This window comes from Phoca vitulina, unplaced genomic scaffold (genome assembly GCF_004348235.1).
Source record: "Phoca vitulina isolate PV1807 unplaced genomic scaffold, GSC_HSeal_1.0 scaffold25, whole genome shotgun sequence".
NCBI classification, from domain to species: Eukaryota; Metazoa; Chordata; class Mammalia; order Carnivora; family Phocidae; genus Phoca; species Phoca vitulina.
In genome coordinates, this window is record NW_022589728.1 from 19577591 (window position 1) to 19597494 (window position 19904).

Consider the following 19904-nt stretch of genomic DNA (forward strand, 5'->3'; position numbering starts at 1 on the left):
CAGGATTGTTAGCTGAGATTGCAAGCAGTGGATGCATTTTATAAGTAAATATCTTTAAGCCTTTCAAGTCAATTACAGTTTTAAACAAGGTACTCATAAAGTCAATATACAGCATTATTTTAAGTCAGATTGGAAGAAAAGCTCCTAATTAAATTTCTTAGTCTTTAAAATTAAATTGAAATCTTTTCCTCACGTTTTACAAATTTTCATTTTGTAGTGACATGAATTTAAGTCAGTATCAACTAATTTATTGATATCTTCACTGTAGATTGCTATATTGCTTGGTATGCACTGTTTATAGATTTTGAGTCTGCTAACAATTTTGATTACAGAGAGAACACAAAAATGCATGTTAGTTTTGTCTCTGACTTCAATTGTCCATGTACTTATAAACAACAAACCATAAACAAAGGCACCAAGAGTAAAATCACCAACAATGAATTCTTGTACTTCAGTGGGTCAGAAGGTAAAAGCTTTGTTTTTCACATTAATTTCAAATTAGTGTGGCTTTGTTGTCAAATGACATGTGTTAAGTTTAATATTTGTTATATTTTCCTGGAAAAGTTTGGAAAAGTCAAACTTGTGAAGGGCAACTTTGGAAGTGAAATATACTAGTCAGTTGTACCTGTTAAATGAATAGGAGGAATGATGGAATGTTCTTCCCCATAGCTTTAGGGATATAGAATAATCATCTGGTACCATTCCCGGCCGTGTCTCCAGTTCAAATCCATTTTTATCATTTCTTGGACTAATAACAATGCAAGTACTATTTATTGACTGTTATCTATGTGCCAGACACTGTTTTGCACTTCTCATGTGTTGACTCATTTAACCAACATAACAATTCTGAGTTAGCCACTGCTTTTCCTCATTTTACTTATGGGGACCTGAGGCTCTGAGATGTTAAACAGTTTGCCCCAAATCACACAGCTAGTAGCTAGATGGAAATGTAATCAGAATTTGAATTTTAGTAGTCTGACTCCAGAGATAACACTGAACCACTAAACCATTTCACCTTTCCAGTGTTCTGAAATACTACAGAAATCTTATCCTGACCTAGCTCAATAAACCTTTTGCTTGTCTGATCATTTCAACCTATATTGCCATTCAAGACCTTTCTTACCACTTTACTCATCCAATTGTATTTCCTATAAGAAACTTTTACTTATGTATACGTTCAACAAACATTTATTAAATATATGCCAAGAACTGTGCATGGTACTAAAGAAACAAAGATGAATATGCTATGGTTTCTGATTTTCAGGAACTTAAAAATTAATAGGAGCACTGACAAATAAATCAGTTATTATACTTTTTCTTTCCTTACTTCATTACTTCTGGCTAAGTTTTTCTCTGCTGTGTGTCTGCACCTTTTGCTAACATGCTTCTTCCTGTGAGTCTTATAGATCTGTTTGAATTAATAAGTCAACATCCACAATAAAATGCCCATGTTTAGAAAATCTCAAATTCCTGGTTACCTCATAAAATGTTGGCTACCCCACAATTGACTGAGTTTGTTTCTACACTATTTAATGTTTCATCCACTTGAATATGTCTTAGTGATTTTGCAAATGCAAAGTATGGTTATTTTTTCATATGGGAAAAATTAAAAATATTTATTATATCTTCCAGAAAGTTGTACCTATGAGCATATAGCCTACCTATTATAAATGGGATAAAAATCATTGGTTGGGTAATTGACTTTGAACCCGGTGGATTTCAGTGAGACTGAAAGAAAGTAAGAATGGTGGATATTATTGGAATTAAACTCAAAAGTGCAATGGGGAGAAAGCTGTGGGAATTCTTGTCCCATGGTCTGAACTTTTCTTGTGAAGAAAAAGATTTTTTATGAGTGTTTCCATTTTTATGCCTTTTTAAATGCTGTTTTTTCATTTGGACCACCTACCCCTTCTTATTTACCAATTTAAAAATGAATCTTCAAAACTTACTGTAATCTTGTATCTGAATGTCTCAAACAGGTATTAACTGTCTTAAAATAATTGTGAGGGATGTTTAAACTCATGTTCTCTTTATTTTTTTTTTTTTAACAAAATAGCAGGAGTGATGATCAAAATTACACTCCTGAAGCACATATCTAAGGTCCTTAATTCCACTATAAGGATGCAATTCATATACTTATTAGATTTTTTAAAATTTCTTTTTCATTTCTTTATCTAGATATACTTCTTTACCTCTGCCAAAAGTTGAATATCTGTTACTTCATTTAAAAGGTCAAATTATATGGATGAAATTAAGGAATATAAAATCAGTTTGCAGCTTGGAGGCTTCCTATCAAGCTGGTACAAGCTGAATGCACATGGTGGGGAAGGGGCAAAAGATGATCTACATACGTGTCAGTTCTCAAGAACGGATGTGTAAGTCAATGAATGAGGAGACAAATATTAAAAATTAGATAAGGATGTAAAGCAATATATTAAGTTTCAAACACCATGGGTAATATGTCATTGAAGTTCAATGGAAATAAATTGTGTCTGTGAGCTAAGGGGATGAGAAAGACTGCATGGAGAAAGTAACATTTGAGCTAAACTGGAAGGAGAGGTTGTTTTTTTACTGATAGAGAAACCATGAGAGGGCTTTACAGATGAGACAAAAATTTGAGTGAGGACACATAGCCTATGATAATAAACAAGGCATGTGGGAAACAAGGTTTTCATGAAAAATAGGGATAATATTTTGCCATTGAATGAAATTAAAAAAAAATTTTTTTAGAGAGAGAGAGAGAAAGAGAGAGCATGATGAGGGGAGGGGTGGAGGGAGAGAGGGAATCTTAAGCAGGCTCCAAGCTCAGCACAGAGCCCCACACGGAGCTCAATCTCACGACCCTGAGACCATGACCTGAGCCGAAATCAAGAGTCAGACACTTAACCGACTGAGCCACTCAGGCGCCCCCCAATTTTAAAAGTTTTTAAACTATTTTTTAATTTTAAGTTGTTTCCCTGCTGCTTTTGACCACAGTGAAGCTATCACCTCATGGAAAAAGAAGTACTGCCTTAAAAAAAAGAAGTTATTTCTGATTAGCTTTATCTTTCAAAGCTAACTTCCTTGAGGGTAAAGGGATGTAGTCATCTTAAAGCAAGACCGGTGGGGAGAGAAAGGTATTCTAAAGTGTAAAAGGGCTCCCTTTGCATCTCTAAAGCAAAACCCGTCAGAGGTTTAATCATGGATCATACTCATAATGGAAAATGAGATGTAGAGAAAGTAGCCAGCTGACAGAGTGAAAGAGGAAATCTCGTACAATCCTGGATAGTAGGAAAAGACAGAAAGACCAACTTAGGAGATCAGAGACAAATGTCCTGGTTCACCTCTCAGGATACAAATCCCAGTCGTGTAGGGTATAGAAACATCCAGAAGGATTAAGAATGGGGAGGAAGGAGGGGCGCCTGGGTGGCTCAGTCGTTAAGCGTCTGCCTTCGGCTCAGGTCATGGTCCCAGGGTCCTGGGATCGAGCCCCACATCGGGCTCCCTGCTCAGCGGAGAGCCTGCTTCTCCCTCTCCCTCTGCCTGCTGCTCACCCTGCTTGTGCTCTCTCTCTCTCTCACTATCTCTCTCTGTGTCAAATAAATAAAATATCTTTAAAAAAAAAAAAAGAATGGGGAGGAAGGTGACAGAATCTTTACTCAAAAACCTTAGACTGGTTGATATAAAATCTGAAAGCTCTTGGGCTGTTGATTTCCATTCCATGTTTATGTAACCAACAGTGAAGAACAGAAAGGAGCAGAGAGAAGAGGACTAGCAAGATGGCCTCAGAGGGCACTTCCAGTTCTTCCTGAGCTGCAGGTCAAGAGAGGCGGCCCAGCAGCTCCTACATGCCCTGTGAGGGACATGGAGGAAAGCTGAGAATTTAGAGTTAGGGGGCTGCCACAGTGAGGGCAAGGGGACCCCACAGCAGAGATGTGATGTCCCAGCCTACGCTGAGTCCAGGAGGAGGTTGGAGGTGGGACTCAGAGGATCCCAGAATGGAGGTGGAGCTGAATCAGTGGTGGAGGGATGATGGCCAGGCTCCTAACCATGTTGAGAACAAGCCATGCTCAGACCCCAGGCTGCTTAAGCACAGTCTTCTCAGTGTCCAGCAAGGAACAGAGGAGGGCATCAGAGTCCACACACGTGGTAGCTGCCTGCTAGCCAGTGTCCTGAGGACACATACTCTTTCCTTTATATCCAGGTGCTACCTTAGTTGGCAAGGGAGAAAAGTGAAACTTGAAAGAAGAAAAAAAGGTACTTTTTGGGAATTTGAACCTAAATTTTACTGGATCTAAGCTAAAAAGAGACTACGCTTATTGAAAAAGAAAGTTTAAGCCAGAGGAAATTAAGATACCTTTAAAAGGCAAATGTAAGGGTTTATTATCATTATTTGTTTAGTTTTATTTTATTTGCCCCTATGTGAAAGGATGGATCACTTATAGATCACTTATAAAAAATAAAGAATGCTGCAGTTGACTTGTAACTAGTTCTGGAGCAGTCTGCATGTGTTTTGGAGGCTGTGAATAAACCAAACCTCCTGGAGTGGAGTGTTTGTGTTAGGAAATAGTGATCCATAGACTTAGAAATATATAAATATTTGTCTGAATGTGGGAACACCAATACATTGAAGTTGGATCTGGAAATATATTCAATGTGTTTTATATGAAAAAGTGCTTTAATTTCAAAAGTTCCAGAAGATGAAACACAGAAACGTTGGATGAGTTTTCCTCTGGCTCTGGCTTTATCTAAGCTATGGCAATAGTCCATCCTGGAGATTCTGAGCTAGGACAGTGTAGAACATAATGGGTCATGTGATGCTTTAGTCCTCCAGCAGTGTGTGTGTGTGTGTGTGTGTGTGTGTATGGGTATGTGTGTGTGTCTGTGTATAAGTGTGTATGTGTGTATTTGTATGTGCATGTGTACATGAGTATGGGTGTGTGTGGCTGTATGAGTATGGGTATAAATGTGTGTCTGTATGCATGTATATCTGTGTGTGTGTCTGTCTGCATATATATGTGTGTACCTTCTATGAAAAGCTGCTACAAGCTGACTCCATTTTTTTGTCAAAATGTAGTCATGAAAACCACATATTGGATCTGAGACTCACAGAGTAGATCATATTTTTTCCTACCCAAATGATGTTATAATTTTGGTTTAAATTTAAGATACAGCATCAAATCCTAGCTATCATAAGCACTACAACTACAAAGGGAAAACTCAGTTACTACAAAATTTTATAATAATTTAAAATAACAAAATTACATCATGATAGTATTAACTATGGTTAAAAGTATTATATAAAATAATTATAGGTGGAACTCCAATATACTGTAAACTCTATGTAAAATACTCTACACACAACTTAGCTGTATGTATAATAAATTTGACCAAATGTTAAATTATGATAACTATTCATCTTTAATTCATAATTTTACTTGCCATTTTGAAACTGGGAAAACACTTTAAGGAATCATTTGAATGACCACGTGTCTTAAAATAGGGTCCTTTGAAATTTTAATTGTTTGTCTCTTATATATTTTGTAAGTTCAACTAATCTGCAAGTCAGGTTATTTAATGTAAAACTACCCAGTAAAGTAGTTCTTTCAGACTTCACTAAGAATTTTATTCTTAATAATTTGGAGAAAAGAAAAAATGCTTGAATGTTGTATTTGTTATTGATAGCTTTATAACAGATTATCATACACTTACCATCTTAAAGCAATACATATTTATTATCTCACAATTTCTTTGGGTCAAGTATCTAGGTCCAGCTCAGGTACGTCTTCCATTTTGGGGTTTCTTACAAGATTGTAATCAAGGTGTTAGTCAGGGCTCCTGGGGTCTCTTCTGATGTTCAGCTGGGGAAGTCTCCCTTCAGGTTCAAAGGGTTGTTGGTAGAATTCAGTTCCTCAAGGGTTTCAGACTGAGGATCTCAGTTCTTACCTAGGTGTTGGGCAGAAGCCACCCTCTGTTCCTTGTTCCTGTTGTGGGCCTCCACAACAGGGCAACTTATTTCATCAAAGTGTGCAAGCCAAACCCCCCCCAAAAAACAAACAAACAATAGAGAAAATGTGCTAGAAAGATGAAAGTCACGTTTTTTAAAAACCTAATCACACAAGTGATATCCAATTAACTTGGCTTCATTCTACTCTTTAGAAGATAAGTCACTATATTCAGCCATACTTCAATGGGAGAGGATTATACAAGGGCATGAGTAACTAGAAAGCAGGGGTTATGGATAATCTTAGAGTCATCCTGACACAGATGTGTTCAGCATATTAACCTTTATGTAACTCTTCTTGTTTTCTTTCTCATGTACAGTGCTCTTGAAGGGCAAAGAAATCAGTGTTGTGAGTGGAGAAGGGACCAGAACATATGTGCTTTTCGCATTGTTCATACAGCAGAGTGATAGGGGATGAATGATACAGCCATAAGATGGGGGCTTTTGTAATACTAAAAGACATTGTAATAAATGGTCATGACAGAAATGATTTCATAAGGATGATGAATCTCAAGGTGAAATCTTTGTTTTATTAATCATGGTGTTGAGTGGGGATGCAAACTGAGAATGAGTTCAGTTGTGCTCCAGAAGGACTGTGAATAAGGCTGTAGTTAGGAAAGATGGGAGAATCAAAAAAGATGGGATGCAAAATCTGGAGCAGCCTTAGGGAGCAAAAACTGGTGAAATACCCAAAATGTTTAAAGGTGGTTTGGGGGAAGTTTTGCTGTTCAAAATTCAATTTAGTCAAGATAGATAGTCAAGGGCACTTGGGTGGCTCAGTCGGTTAAGCATCTGCCTTTGGCTCAGGTCATGATCCCAGGGTCCTGGAATCGAGCCCTACTTTGGGCTGTCTGCTCAGCTGGGAATCTGCTTCTCCCTTTCTTTCTGCCCCTCTCCCCCCCCCAACCTTGTGCTCTCTCTCTGTCTCTCAAATAAATAAATAAATTTTTTATTCCTTTAAAGCGAAAGATAGATAGTCAAGAGACTATCTCTTCCACTGTCTTATGAACTTTTCAGGAAAAATATCCATTAGATATCATTTGGAATGAGGGTATATGATGAGAGATGTTGGAGAGATTGGTGTTAAGGTAAAAGCAGAATAGCACCAGCAGACTAAGTCATCTTTGTGTAACATAGAGTTAATCAGTAATGTAGTATGAATAGAGTATCATGCTATGGTTGAGAAAACATTGCCTTAGTGTTCAAATTCAGGCTGCACAACATATCAGCTGTGTGCCCTGATCAAACTGAAGACTAACTCGGGGCACCTGGGTGGCTCAGTTGGTTAAGCAACTGCCTTCGGCTCAGGTCATGATCCCAGGGTCCTGGGATGGAGCCCAGAATCAGGCTCCCTGCTCGGCGGGGGGCCTGCTTCTCCCTCTGCCTCTCCCACGGCTTATGCTCTCCTGCTCTCTCATTCTGTCAAAAAAAAAAAAAAAAAAATCTTCAAACTAAAGACTAACTCAATTATTAGAATCCATAGGCTTAACTTGGCCTACACTATTGTTTGGCCTATACTTTAAACTCCTAAAACTGCTTAATCTCCTGCCAATATTGTTTTCTTATCCTATCTGTTTTATTCATATAAGGTACCTGCCTATAATGCAGCTAAGGGGATAATACAAGCTTTAGAGCAGGGGTTCTCAACCTCAGCACTATTGACATTTTGGACGTTATTAACAGTCTTTGTTGTGAGAGGCTGGCCTCTACCCACTAGATCCCGGTATTATCTACCACCCCGCCCCCTCAGTTATGACAACAAAAAAATGTCTTCAGACATTTTTCTGATGTCTCTTTGTAGGGGAGGGAAGGAATAAATTACCCATGGTTGAGAACCATTGCCTTACAGGGTCATTGTTTGGGACAAAATAAGGTGTAACATCTGAAAGCACCTGAAAGAGTGATTAAAACATAATTGACACTGAACATATGATAGTTTTCCTGTAAATATTAGACATTGGAGAGTAGCATCATACATGATATAAGTTTACTGAAATATAGAAGGTAAATAATACTATGTAATAATAATTTATATGAGCACTAATTTGGGAAATCATTAGTTGTAGGGGTTTATGTGTATATATAAAAGCTGGCCCTCACCTCTGAAGTCAAACCAATCAAGCTTCAATTACTGTCTCTTCCAGTTAATATTATGTCCCTTGGGGAAGTGCTTCATATTTTCTAAGGGACCTTATTTATAATATACCTTAGTTATCAATGAAATGGAAAAACAATGGCATGGATATGGTTTTGGGATGATTCATTCACTCATTCATTCATTATATACCTATTGAGCATCTATTATGTTCCAGGGACTGTATAGGAAATGTAAGACAGTCTCTACCCTCCTGGAAATTTATTAGTGGAGAATCAAATGATGAACAAATAGATATAAAATGTATTTATAGAATGTAACAAATGTTCTGGAGGTAAGGAAGGATAAAAAGGATAAAGAATGATAGATGATGTTCTCTTGGATAGAATAGTCAAGAGAGTCTCCTATTAGAGGTCAGTATTTGAGCAGATCAGTATGATCATGTCTAGGGAAAGGGCACCCAGGAAGGGTGCATGTTAAGTCTAGGGACCTGAAGACATTAACATTCTTGGATTGCTTAAGGCACAGAAAGAGGCTAGGGTTGCTATAGAAGGAGTATATTGTATAGCCAATTTGTACATTTTTTGGTTTTTATATTTTTTCTTATCTTGAAATATCCATTTTTAGTAAACTCAAAACATTTATGTAATATAGGATGTGAGATGAGTTCTTAGGTGATATCATGCCACATGATATGTTATTAAAGAATAGTTCCATAGAGGCAACTATCCAAGAAAATGGAACAAAGTTAAAAATGGTCTTGTAAGATTTCATTGGGGTAGCAATGTTTTGTGGCTTGAAGTGTAAAGGATGAGAACAGCATGTGAATTCCAAGAAAGCAGCATAGGATGGAAGGAGAATTTACAGTGTGTCAGACAGGGTGGCAACATCTTGTGGCATGTGGCTCCCATCTCAGTGATGGGAAAGGTATGTCCTGTGCCTGCTTCTTGCCTGTGGCACACCACAAGGGAGAATGAGTTGGCAACCACAGCCAAAATACATCAGTAGCAATTTTAGTATATGGCCAGCCATGATCTTTTTTATTTTCCTAAAATTTGATTCTTTTAAAATTTATTCCAAAGGACCGAGTATAAAACAGAATTAAAGGGAGTTTGGAGGGGACAGGAAAAGGGGTAGCTATGCTACTTAATGCTATTTTTAGATTAACCATTTTGGATTTAGAATTCCAACAAATTTGACAAGCATGATGAAATACTTCTTTATCCAACTTTAAAAAACTTTTCAAATGTGCATTTAGTTGTTTAAAATTTGCCTAATTAAGAATGGCACATGATGAGATGAAAAAAATCTCAATATCAGTAGCACAAAGTTGAGCGAGAGAGTGAAGCAAGGTACAAAGGATTTACAATGGAGGACTGTTGGAGCAAAAGAAGTCTACAGTGTCAAGGATCTAGGGAAGGAAGAATACGATCAAAACTGAAGACTTGATCAAAAATAAAGATAGAATATAAGAAAAGAAAAAAGAAAGGAGGATAGTGGTGGAAGATGTCAATGACCTAAGACATGTTACACTTGAAGTCCAAGAAAAAAGTAAACTAACAATGAATCTTGAGTTTAATCACAAATATCACAGTAATTTACTTTTGTGTATTTGCACCATGAATATAAAGTAAACTGGCTTCAGGTAGAGTCAACTCTACTAAAGATAAGTTTGGAGCATGGACACAGAGAATTTAACTGCTAGTCTTGGGACTGTAGCAATTAGTGAATAAATTTATCATACTCTCTCAAAGGACTTATTTTGAGTTAGCAAATTATATAATCAATGCAGAAACACTCATCAGAATGAGCCTGATTAATAATTGTGGTCTGGATCAAAAATCAAAATAGCATCAAATATGGTACAGGATACAAACATTATTAGTTTGATGGCCAAAGTTCATTAGCAATCAACAAATTAATACAGTGCACATAGGGACTTTTCAACATAGGACCTTATTTATTTAACATAGAGCCTGTAGGAACATAAAAATTATTTTAAATAGGGTTAACAATTAGTTTAAAAACAGAAAGAATAGGTGTTTTTATGTCGTATCATCCCTAGTGGCTGAAATAATGTTTACTATAACATAACAGTGGCTAATATGGCCAGCAGTCATTCTATAACTAAGCCATTGGGATGAGAAATGCCTTCTCACTCTTTTTTTTTTTAAAGATTTTATTTATTTATTTGACAGGGAGAGACAGCAAGAGAGGGAACACAAGCAGGGGGAGTGGGAGAGGGAGAAGCAGGCTTCCCGCTGAGCAGGGAGCCCGATGTGGGACTCCATCCCAGGACCCTGGGATCATGACCTGAGCCAAAGGCAGATGCTTAACGACTGAGCCACCCAGGCACCCGCCTTCTCACTCTTGAGAGATAAAAATTACATGAGTGCTTTAGCCAGAGACACATGCCAGGGAATTTAAAATGGAATAAATACACTTTTAAACAGTAGTTAAAATGATAAGCTTTTGCAAGATTTTTGTGGTGATTTTAATATTTGAAAAAATTACACCTTTTTACTCATCACCTTATGAAAATTAATAATTGACTTAATTGCAGTCTCTTAGATTAACCAACCTTTCCCTCTGACCTCCTAGATACCATCTTTGCCTTGCCCGTGTTTACACACTTTGCCTGGCTTGCCTCACATTCTGTTTTCCAGTTGTATTCCTGAACACCTCTACTTCTAAGCTCTTTGCTGATCTGTTGGAGCGTCTCCCTACTATCCCTCAAATCTGGTCCCTGATGCTACTCCTCTGATACATTCTCTAGTTCTCTGTTGTCCACAGTGTGTCCTCACTTCAATTAGGGCTGTAACTGGGCTTTAACTTATATCAGGCCACTGTGCTTATATAACTTTACCTGACATGAGTCCACATGCCTGGAATTTCAGTAAGTTTTATGGAAGAGAATTGTTCACAAACTCTATCTGTAAAACCTTCCAAGGGTAAAAAGTTTCGGAGAAAAGCCAATTTTTTGTTGTTGTTTACACAATATAATCTCTTGATTTGTGGTGGGTGAAAATTAAGAAAAATAAAGATACATTAATGCAGAAACCAGACTTTGGGTAGTGTCTGGATTTGAATTTGCTAGAAGCAGTAGTATTTTTTTGCAGACTGGAAAGAGAAAACCACTCCCAGATGTCTTAATTTTTCTGACTAACAGAAAAACCTTCACAATTTACATCATGATGGATTCAATTAGCACAAGTCTTGTGATTCATTTGCAACTAAGCGAACAAATTCTAGCCTCAATTTTTACAAATGTTTGTGGTCATGATGGGTTTGGCTCTTGAAGGTCAAAGAAATTAAACAGGAACTGGTAGCTAGCAAAGATATCTCAGGAAGTTTCTTGCTCCTTTCAGTTAATAGAAGATACAGAATATATGTAAACTTAAATTTCTGTAAACATTTTCCCTAACTTACTGGTCTAATCACTTTCTTTGTTTATTGATCTCATGTGATCAAGGAAAGTAAATATTCTGTAACCTGCTCTCTCTTATGTTTTTAAAGAGGGAAACCAGCACAGCATATAAATTCCACAAGACTTTTTTTTTTTAAATGCAATTCTAAGTTAAATTTTTTTAAAATTAAGGTCATTCTAAAAAATTACATCCTATAATTTTTTATATCTACGACTTTGTTCTTACTATTTAAAAATTTGGTTAACTTGTACTATTCTGATGTACTAAGAAAGAATGCTGAACTCATATTTCAGGCATGATTTTAGAAAGAGAACCAATAGAAGCATGGCCTTAACATTTTTCCTGTACCTTTCAACCAGAATTTGTCCCAGCAAAGTGAATTATGTTTTGCTCTCTATTTTTTCTTTCCTTCTTATAAAGAAATATAGCTGTTTCACATAACAAAAGTTTTCATAAATATTTTTATTTAAACTTGTCTAATTTCTTATGTATTTTCTTAACATTTGTTTTATTTTTAATAATTCACTCAGAATATATAACATCTGCTTAAAATATTTGACCAAATCATCACTATCAACGTAAATCAACAAACCAATTGCAATGCAGGAAAAAACTGCCATATAATTCTTATGTAACCCTTCACTGAATCACTGTGAAGGGACTTATGTTTGGAAAGCTTTTAATTTTTGTTATAAAGTTCCCAGAAACAGATGTGAAAATTCACTCATATCCCACATTGTCTAGTTCAAGCAGCTGTAAACTATTTCATGGATTACACTTGAATGAAATGAAAGTCCTGAGATTATTTCATCTAGGCAGCTGTTATTTCCTTAAATTAAATAAAAACAATTCTTTGCTTGATTAATTCTTGGTTATTTAGATTGTATAAAGTGTTCACAGTCTTTAGTCATAAATTAGTTCATTTTTCTCAGTAGTGTCCCCGTGAGTCAAAGGATGCCGCACAATTTTATAGGCTACCTTTAAAAATAAATAACTGCTTGTATTTTCTACTATGAAAAAAATAAGTTCGGCACTCTTTTTTTTAATACAATATTAACATAATGTATCATTTCACCGGTAGAGAAAGTTAACGTAAGAATTGACCCTGCTTGGTTTTAACTGCTAGGCTGATGACTGTATCAGCTTCCCCCCCATATGGTCTATCACTTCACTCCACACTCCCGTCCTAGCCCTAGACTTGTCCTTCTGTTTACCAAACATCCGGTTGGATATCTTGAAGACAGCTAGCTCCATCTCAACGTGTGCCAAACCAAAGGTATTCTCTCTTTCTATATTCCCCAAAAAGGTAATGTTGGAGAAACCTGCTAGGATTTCACATTCAATCACGAACCCTACTGAATCTTCCTCTGAAACGACCTTCTAACACATTTCTCTCGCTTCTTATTGTGACTTCCTTGCTCCAAGCCCTCAGAAGCTTATACATTCACTACTGATAAACACTCCTTCCTGCCTCATCTCCCTGTTTTCAGTTTTTACCTTTCCAAAGGGCTATAGGCAAGTGCAACAAATGTATTCAGAAACCCATTTCCAAAAAGCCAATTCCATATAAAAGATCAGTTTGTCAAATAATTAACCGAATTTGTCAGATTATACTGAAATCTTCCCTTGAGACTGGTGTCTGATAAGTGCTTTTAGTAAAGTCTCACAGGAACTCAGGGCTATCCTTTAAAAAAAAAGTCCTGTAGTCAGCAAATGTCAATGAATATCCTGTGGTAGACACACTTCTAAAACACTGAGATTATGATAGGAAACAAGAAAGACTTAGTTCCTATCTTGAGGTATCAGAAAAGAAACAATTTTTTCAAAATAAATGAATTGCAAGGGTTTATGTATGTTGTCTTCTGTATATATGTGTGTGTATATATATATATATATATATGTGTATAAATTCAGGTGCATATACGTATTCATGTAGTGATAAGGGCTATAAGAAAAAAATAAAGCCAGATAACAGGATAGCAAGTACTCAGAGGAAATAATCTTTTGAATAGAGTCAATGAATATGATTATATTATTCACAGAAATATTATTTTTTTAATTTTATTTTATTATGTTAATCACCATACATCATTAGTTTTTGATGTAGTGTTCCATGATTCATTATTTGCATATAACACCCAGTGAGCCATTCAATATGTGCCCTCTTTAATAACCATCACCAGGCTAACCCATCCCCCCACCCCCTCCCCTCTAGAACCCTCAGCTTGTTTGTCAGAGTCCATAGTCTCTCATGGTTCGTCTCCCCCTCCAATTTCCCCCCTTTATTTTTCCCTTCCTACCATCTTCTTTTTTTTTTTTTTTGCATATTATTCAGTGACTGTGTTCTTATTTGCATCAATTTAAGGCATGTTAATTTAGTCTAAAGCTATGAGATATAGCATAGTTCCATTTATTTAAAAATATAATTTTTATTAACATATTCATGAAATATATTCTCGAATAGCACTGTCCAATAGAAATACAATGTGAGCAACAAATTGGAGCACCATATGTAATTTTCAACTTTCCAGTAGTTACATTAAAAAAAAAGGAAAAAATAGGTAAAATTAATTTTCATAATAAAATTTATTTAATCCAGCTTACCCAAACTATTATTTCTTTTTTTTTTTAAGATTATTTATTTATTTATTTGACAGAGAGAGACACAGCTAGAGAGGGAACACAAGCAGGGGGAGTGGGAGAGGGAGAAGCAGGCTTCTGGCCAAACAGGGAGCCCGATGTGGGGCTCGATCCCAGGACCCTGGGATCATGACCTGAGCCAAAGGCAGACGCTTAGTGACTGAGCCACCCAGGTGCCCCAAACTATTATTATTTCAACATGTAATCAATATAAAAGTTATAAATTAGGTATTTTATATTATTTTCTTTGTGCTAAGTCTTCTAAATCCTGTGTTTACTTTACTCTTAACAGCATATCGTAATTCAAACTAACCATTTTAAGTGCTCCATAGCAACATGTGGCTAATAACTAATGAACTGGATGGTACAGTTCTATAATACATTGATTGCATTAACTATATCAAATATATTCTTGATATTTAGTTGCATGTACAATTGTTAAGTCCTTATGTAAGAACATATTAATGAGAAATGCATTCATAGTTATGAGTAATGTATTTATGAACTTATTCACTAAATATGATAGTTGAATGTATTCATTTCAATGGAGAGTATTTTATCATGATTATATATTGTATTACATATAATATGTATCTATATTATAGAGATTATAACTATGTTCAAAAAGAATATTTCTAAAAATTTTGTATAACTTTAGAAAATTGTTTAATAAATACACCTATGGTTATCTTTAAAACACAGATTTGATCACTTTATTACCCTTCATTATCTGAGGCTAAGCTGTTTTCCAGTGTTGCATCCTGATATCCCTATACGTTTCAGGTTATAGTCAAATAGCTGCATAACATTCCCCAAAATACTATGTACTTTTAAATCTGTGTACATTTTCATGTTTTTCCATCCTTCCAAAAAGCCCTTTACCACCTTTTCTGGCCTGTATTCTTTTACTCACATCTTACTTAATGTATTCAGCTTTCCAATAATTCCTTTATCGTTCATATTTCAGTTAGAAAACTGAAAATACTCTACATAATTAGAATAGTGCCAAGTGCTAATAGACAGTATCTGGCAGTTTTGTCTTTTCTTTTTTTTTAAACCTCAGTTTGTTGCTTTCTTGTTTTCCATAACATTTAAAACATTTATATGTTTTGTTTCTGGGATAGGGCTAATCACATTATATTAGAGTTACCTACCTTCTTAAGTAGACATTAACATCCACTAGATAGTTAGATTTCAAAGTATCAAAATAGAGCCAAGAATATTTTTTAAAATTTCCATCAGATTATTTTTACATAATCTTTCTCTACCACTGTTGTCTTAGGACTCATGAGATTCTCGGATGAAAAATGTATTCCTGATTGCTTTAAAGAAATTTCTAGTTGCCTGGAGTCTCTCCTTAATAGACTGAATTTGTATCTACTTACCACAAAGATGGTATATGGTATATCGACTTTATCTACAACACTGGGCTGCCTATTGTGGGGGAATATCTTAGAGAATATTTTATTTAGAAAAAAGGCCCAAAGGGAAGAAAAGAAGGAAAGAAGGAAGGAAGTAAAGAAAGGACAAAGAGGAAGAGGGAGGGAGGAAAAGAGTGAGCGAGGGAGAGAAGAAGGAGGGAAGGAAGAAAAGAAGAAGGAAACATTGATACCATTGATGTTCTCAGATTCTAAGTTTTCTATATTTAGGAAATGCGCTCTGCATTTCTTCCCTTGACTTATCCGGTATTGAAAATTCCTTGGGGGCGCCTAGGTGGCTCAGTCGTTAAGTGTCTGCCTTCAGCTCAGGTCATGATCCCAGCGTCCTGGGACCCAGCGTCCTGGGATCAAGCCACGTGTTGGGCTCCCTTCTCCACAGGAAGCCTGCTTCTCCCTCTGCCACTCCCCCAGCTTGTGTTCCCTCCCTCGCTGTCTCTCTCTGTGTCAAATAAATAAATAAAATCTTAAAAAAAAAAAAAAAAGAAAATTCCTTGGACAGGATCTTTCTCAAATTCCTTAATTTGTTTTTTCTCTCTCTTTCAATTTGTGTAAACTTTCCAAAATTTTTAAAGTTTAGGCATTTCTGTTTCCTTCTTTTGATTTATTTAATCCTAGACAACTGCTCCCTATAATAAAGTTGTTAAGGAGATGGAGCTATGGAGACCTAGATTTGTATTTTTTTTTCCTTTGCAAACTAAACATAGATTATTAGTATTCTTCCATGACTAAATAAGATGCAGGATTCTTTATAGTTGTATCGCCCTTTAAAGCTTGGCAAGTACTCCATAGTTTTTAGGAGCTTATTGACCTTCTGTGGCAGAACAAATATTGGTAAGGAATGAAAGGATGAGGATTTCTCAGAGTAAGGCTTCTCCCAAGATTTCAAGAGCCAGTTGCACTACCATCATCACAACTTCATTGGACAGTTCACAGCCACCACAGCTGCTCGGGTACTTAGCTTACAGCACCCTAAAGTCTCCAATGAACCAGCAAGTAAATTCTAGCAGGCTTCTCACTCTAGGGTTCTCTTTTTCTCCCACAGTGCGATAGTTATTCTGAGCTAGAAAAAAAGGATGATACCCAGATGGGGATAGGGTGGTTGGGCTATCTTCAAAAGGCTTTATGAAATACCCCTCTTGAATTTGCAAGTACAAAGAGAATTCTGGCATGGAGATTCTACTGTTTGTTGGGGGAGGGGATGGGGTGGACGGATGGCTTGAGGTATGTTTTGATTGGAAGCTGTTGGCATGGGGAACCTGGAGGCAAGCTAACTAGAAGCAGACTGCCTTATGCACTTGGTTTGGAGAGCATATTTGACATTCTCTGATTGGTTCTGAGTTAGAAATGGAAATAAAAGGAGGAAAGCTGGCCTTTATGAACCAAGTCCTGAATGTTTTGGGGATAACTGCTGCTGAGGCTTCACTGGTTGATTCCAACAGAGGTTGTGGATAGTGTTCTAATGTCCTGTATGATCTTTCCGCTGTCTGTATGTTCAGTCTCTAAGTCCCCTCTTTTATTCAGGAAGTTGGCCAAAAGATCCATATCTTCAGATGATTGTTGATGATTGTTCACTTGTCTCCATAATCAATTGTATCACAAGGGCTTCTTAATCTTTTTGATGTTGTGTCATCATGGTGATCATCTGGTAAGAAAGTGGCTAATAGAAGCATTTAAAACTTGCACTAAGTATTAAGTGATAAAGTTAAATGGACTGGTATCATGACCACTGTGACATAAACAAGAATAATTAAAATTCCATTTAAGATTCTTCAGAACCAGAAACCTGAATGTCTAACCAAGGCCAAGAGAATAATCCCACAGGTCATAAAGATCAATCTTATAGAGCCAAATAGCTTTTTTCCTTAAGATAATATATTGCCTTCTGTAACTTACGTGCTTCATTGAGCCAAGTACAGCAAGAAGTATTAGAAATGGCACAGATACCAGCATGACTAGTGAACAAGAAATCTACATTGTCTATTACTACTCTTGCCAAGGAATTGAGATTGATCTATATTCCATCTAGATTATAAGTGGTATAATTTTATAACTTCTGCCAAAGTTATAATAACACATGTCTTACAGTCTTTTGTTTGTATGATTCTTATTATTGGAAACACTGCTTTGATTGTTTGTATAAATTCTGAATTGGTAACCTGTAGGTAATGTGCTTGAATAATCAAAGGTAGCCTCATTTTGGAGCTTGTGTCTCAATTGTAATTTCCAGATTTGATGATATATAGAGTTAGAGTGTCTTTGTACAGATAAATTTTGTAATACTATTCTTAAAGTGCATGAGATATTAGTGAGACAAGCAAGACTAATTATCCCAGCTGCAAAGAAAGTAGTATCTGGTAGGAACACATGGATATCCAGGAAAAAAGGAATTATTTATGACATAAGGTTAGAACAAAAGCCTTACATTGGCTGGCTTACATATTTGTATTTCTTTTAGTCCAGATGACAAATAATTGGCCCATCAATTTAGGAAGGTCCCTCTCTTTATCTGTAAGAGAGAGACACTAGCAGAGTCACAAATTGATCTGTTTAAGGTCATTTGTCCCTGTAGGTACAAGTGAAAACACCATTGGTTATAATTCCCTTTGATCTCATTTCCCGTAGATTAGAATTTCCCTTAGATTTTCATCATTAGGGTGTAGTGAGGAATAGCATATCCAGCAATCAGTAAGCTTGAAGGCTATTGCTGGGATAATCTGAGATTGGTGTTATAATGATTATGCTCTGATCTAATTTTAGTAAGAGGGAAATAAAAGAAAAAGGGCCATTATGCATGGGCAATAACCAGGGGTCTCTAGAAAATGAGTAATGATTATAAGTAAGCAGATAAAAACAAAATAGGAATTAGGCAAATGTTTTGATCCCGCATCTTGTGCAGGAGCTGTCCACCATCTTGAGTGAATTATTCTAAAGTTGAGTCTTGGGTCATCTATCTACTGGGAAGATCAACTGCTTCTAGAGAATCTCTGAGAATCTTCAGCTGATGTGCCCTATTAGGTCAGGTTTCCAATTTGGTTGATTCTGGATTGCTTCTTTAGTCATGAAATGTGAACCCAAGGACTTATTCCAGGGAGTTTTACTTCTGTATCTGTTGCTAACAATATCTGATAGAATTCCTTCCAGTGAGGCTCAAGAGCAGTTTTTCCCCGATATATCTTCCAATAGATGAAACCTCATAGTTGAATATCATAAAGAGGCCATTTAAGAAGACTATTTGAATGTACCCTTAACCTGTAATATATTGTGATGTCTGTGTGCCTGAGTATAGTATCATAGGTAAAATCCTTAAACATGCGGGCCTTGCAGTTACCAGTTCACAACAAAGCAAACAGTATGTCCCTGAGGGAGCAGACCTTACTGCTTTAAGGGTGGGTAGGAGTCCCTTTGACCAAAAGAGCTCAAGGGTTTCTGAAAGCTTTGTTAGTTTTATTTCAAGGACGTCATTGATTCTTTCCACCTTCTCAGAAGTTTGTAGGTGGTAAGAGCAACATGGTTTCTGAATAAGGAGTAATACCTTACAGATTTCTTTTATAGTATTTCTTGTGAAAGGTGTGCATTGGTCACTTGATATAAAAGTTTATATTCCCAAGGTTAGAAACACAGAATTGAGCAGATTTTTAGCAATTGTAAAGATGGTAGCTTTTTGACAAAGAAATGTTTCAACCCATCCTAAAATTCTATAGACATACAATAACTAAAACAGAGAAATCTCATGGAAAGTGGAAGCCATATAAAATCCATCAGAAGGTGTTCAAAGGGCCCTTGAAGCTTTGGTTTCTGGCCATGTCCCACATTTACAGTTTTTCTAGAATTAATGCTGGTGACAAGTCCATGTGACTTAAAAAATACCTCAGCTCTCTTAAATTTAAGATAATAGCCAATTTATCTGTACTATGATGAGTAGTTTCATGGAGAAATTTAGCTAATATACATTTGAAACCATCTAGTGACACAAAGCACTGTCTTGAGAGTACCAGAGATTATGCAAATGAAGCTAGAACCACATTTTTTCCATTTTATGTTTTTCCAAAATGAGGGGCTAAATGTTGATATTTTATAATGGTCTCTTTGAATTTCTTTAAGGATTTATCTTTTGAGTTTAGATAGGATCAAAACCTTGGTTAAAGCCATTTGTTTGGCAAAATGATATGCTAGAGATTATTTCCTTTAGCTCCCATATTATTTCTTTTTTTCATAAGCCCCAACTTTTACAATCGCTACCTCCTTTTGAAGAAGGAATTCATGTAAAAGGATCTCAAACATCTTGTCCATTTTTGATGGGGATTCCAACAGGGTTGACC

The 19904-nt window shown here is 36.2% G+C and overlaps 1 protein-coding gene across 1 annotated transcript in view; it reads left to right on the top strand.

Annotated features, from left to right (window-relative positions):
• Nucleotides 1–19904, top strand: part of CUNH8orf34 (chromosome unknown C8orf34 homolog) — a 373414-nt gene that overhangs the window by 231109 nt on the left and 122401 nt on the right.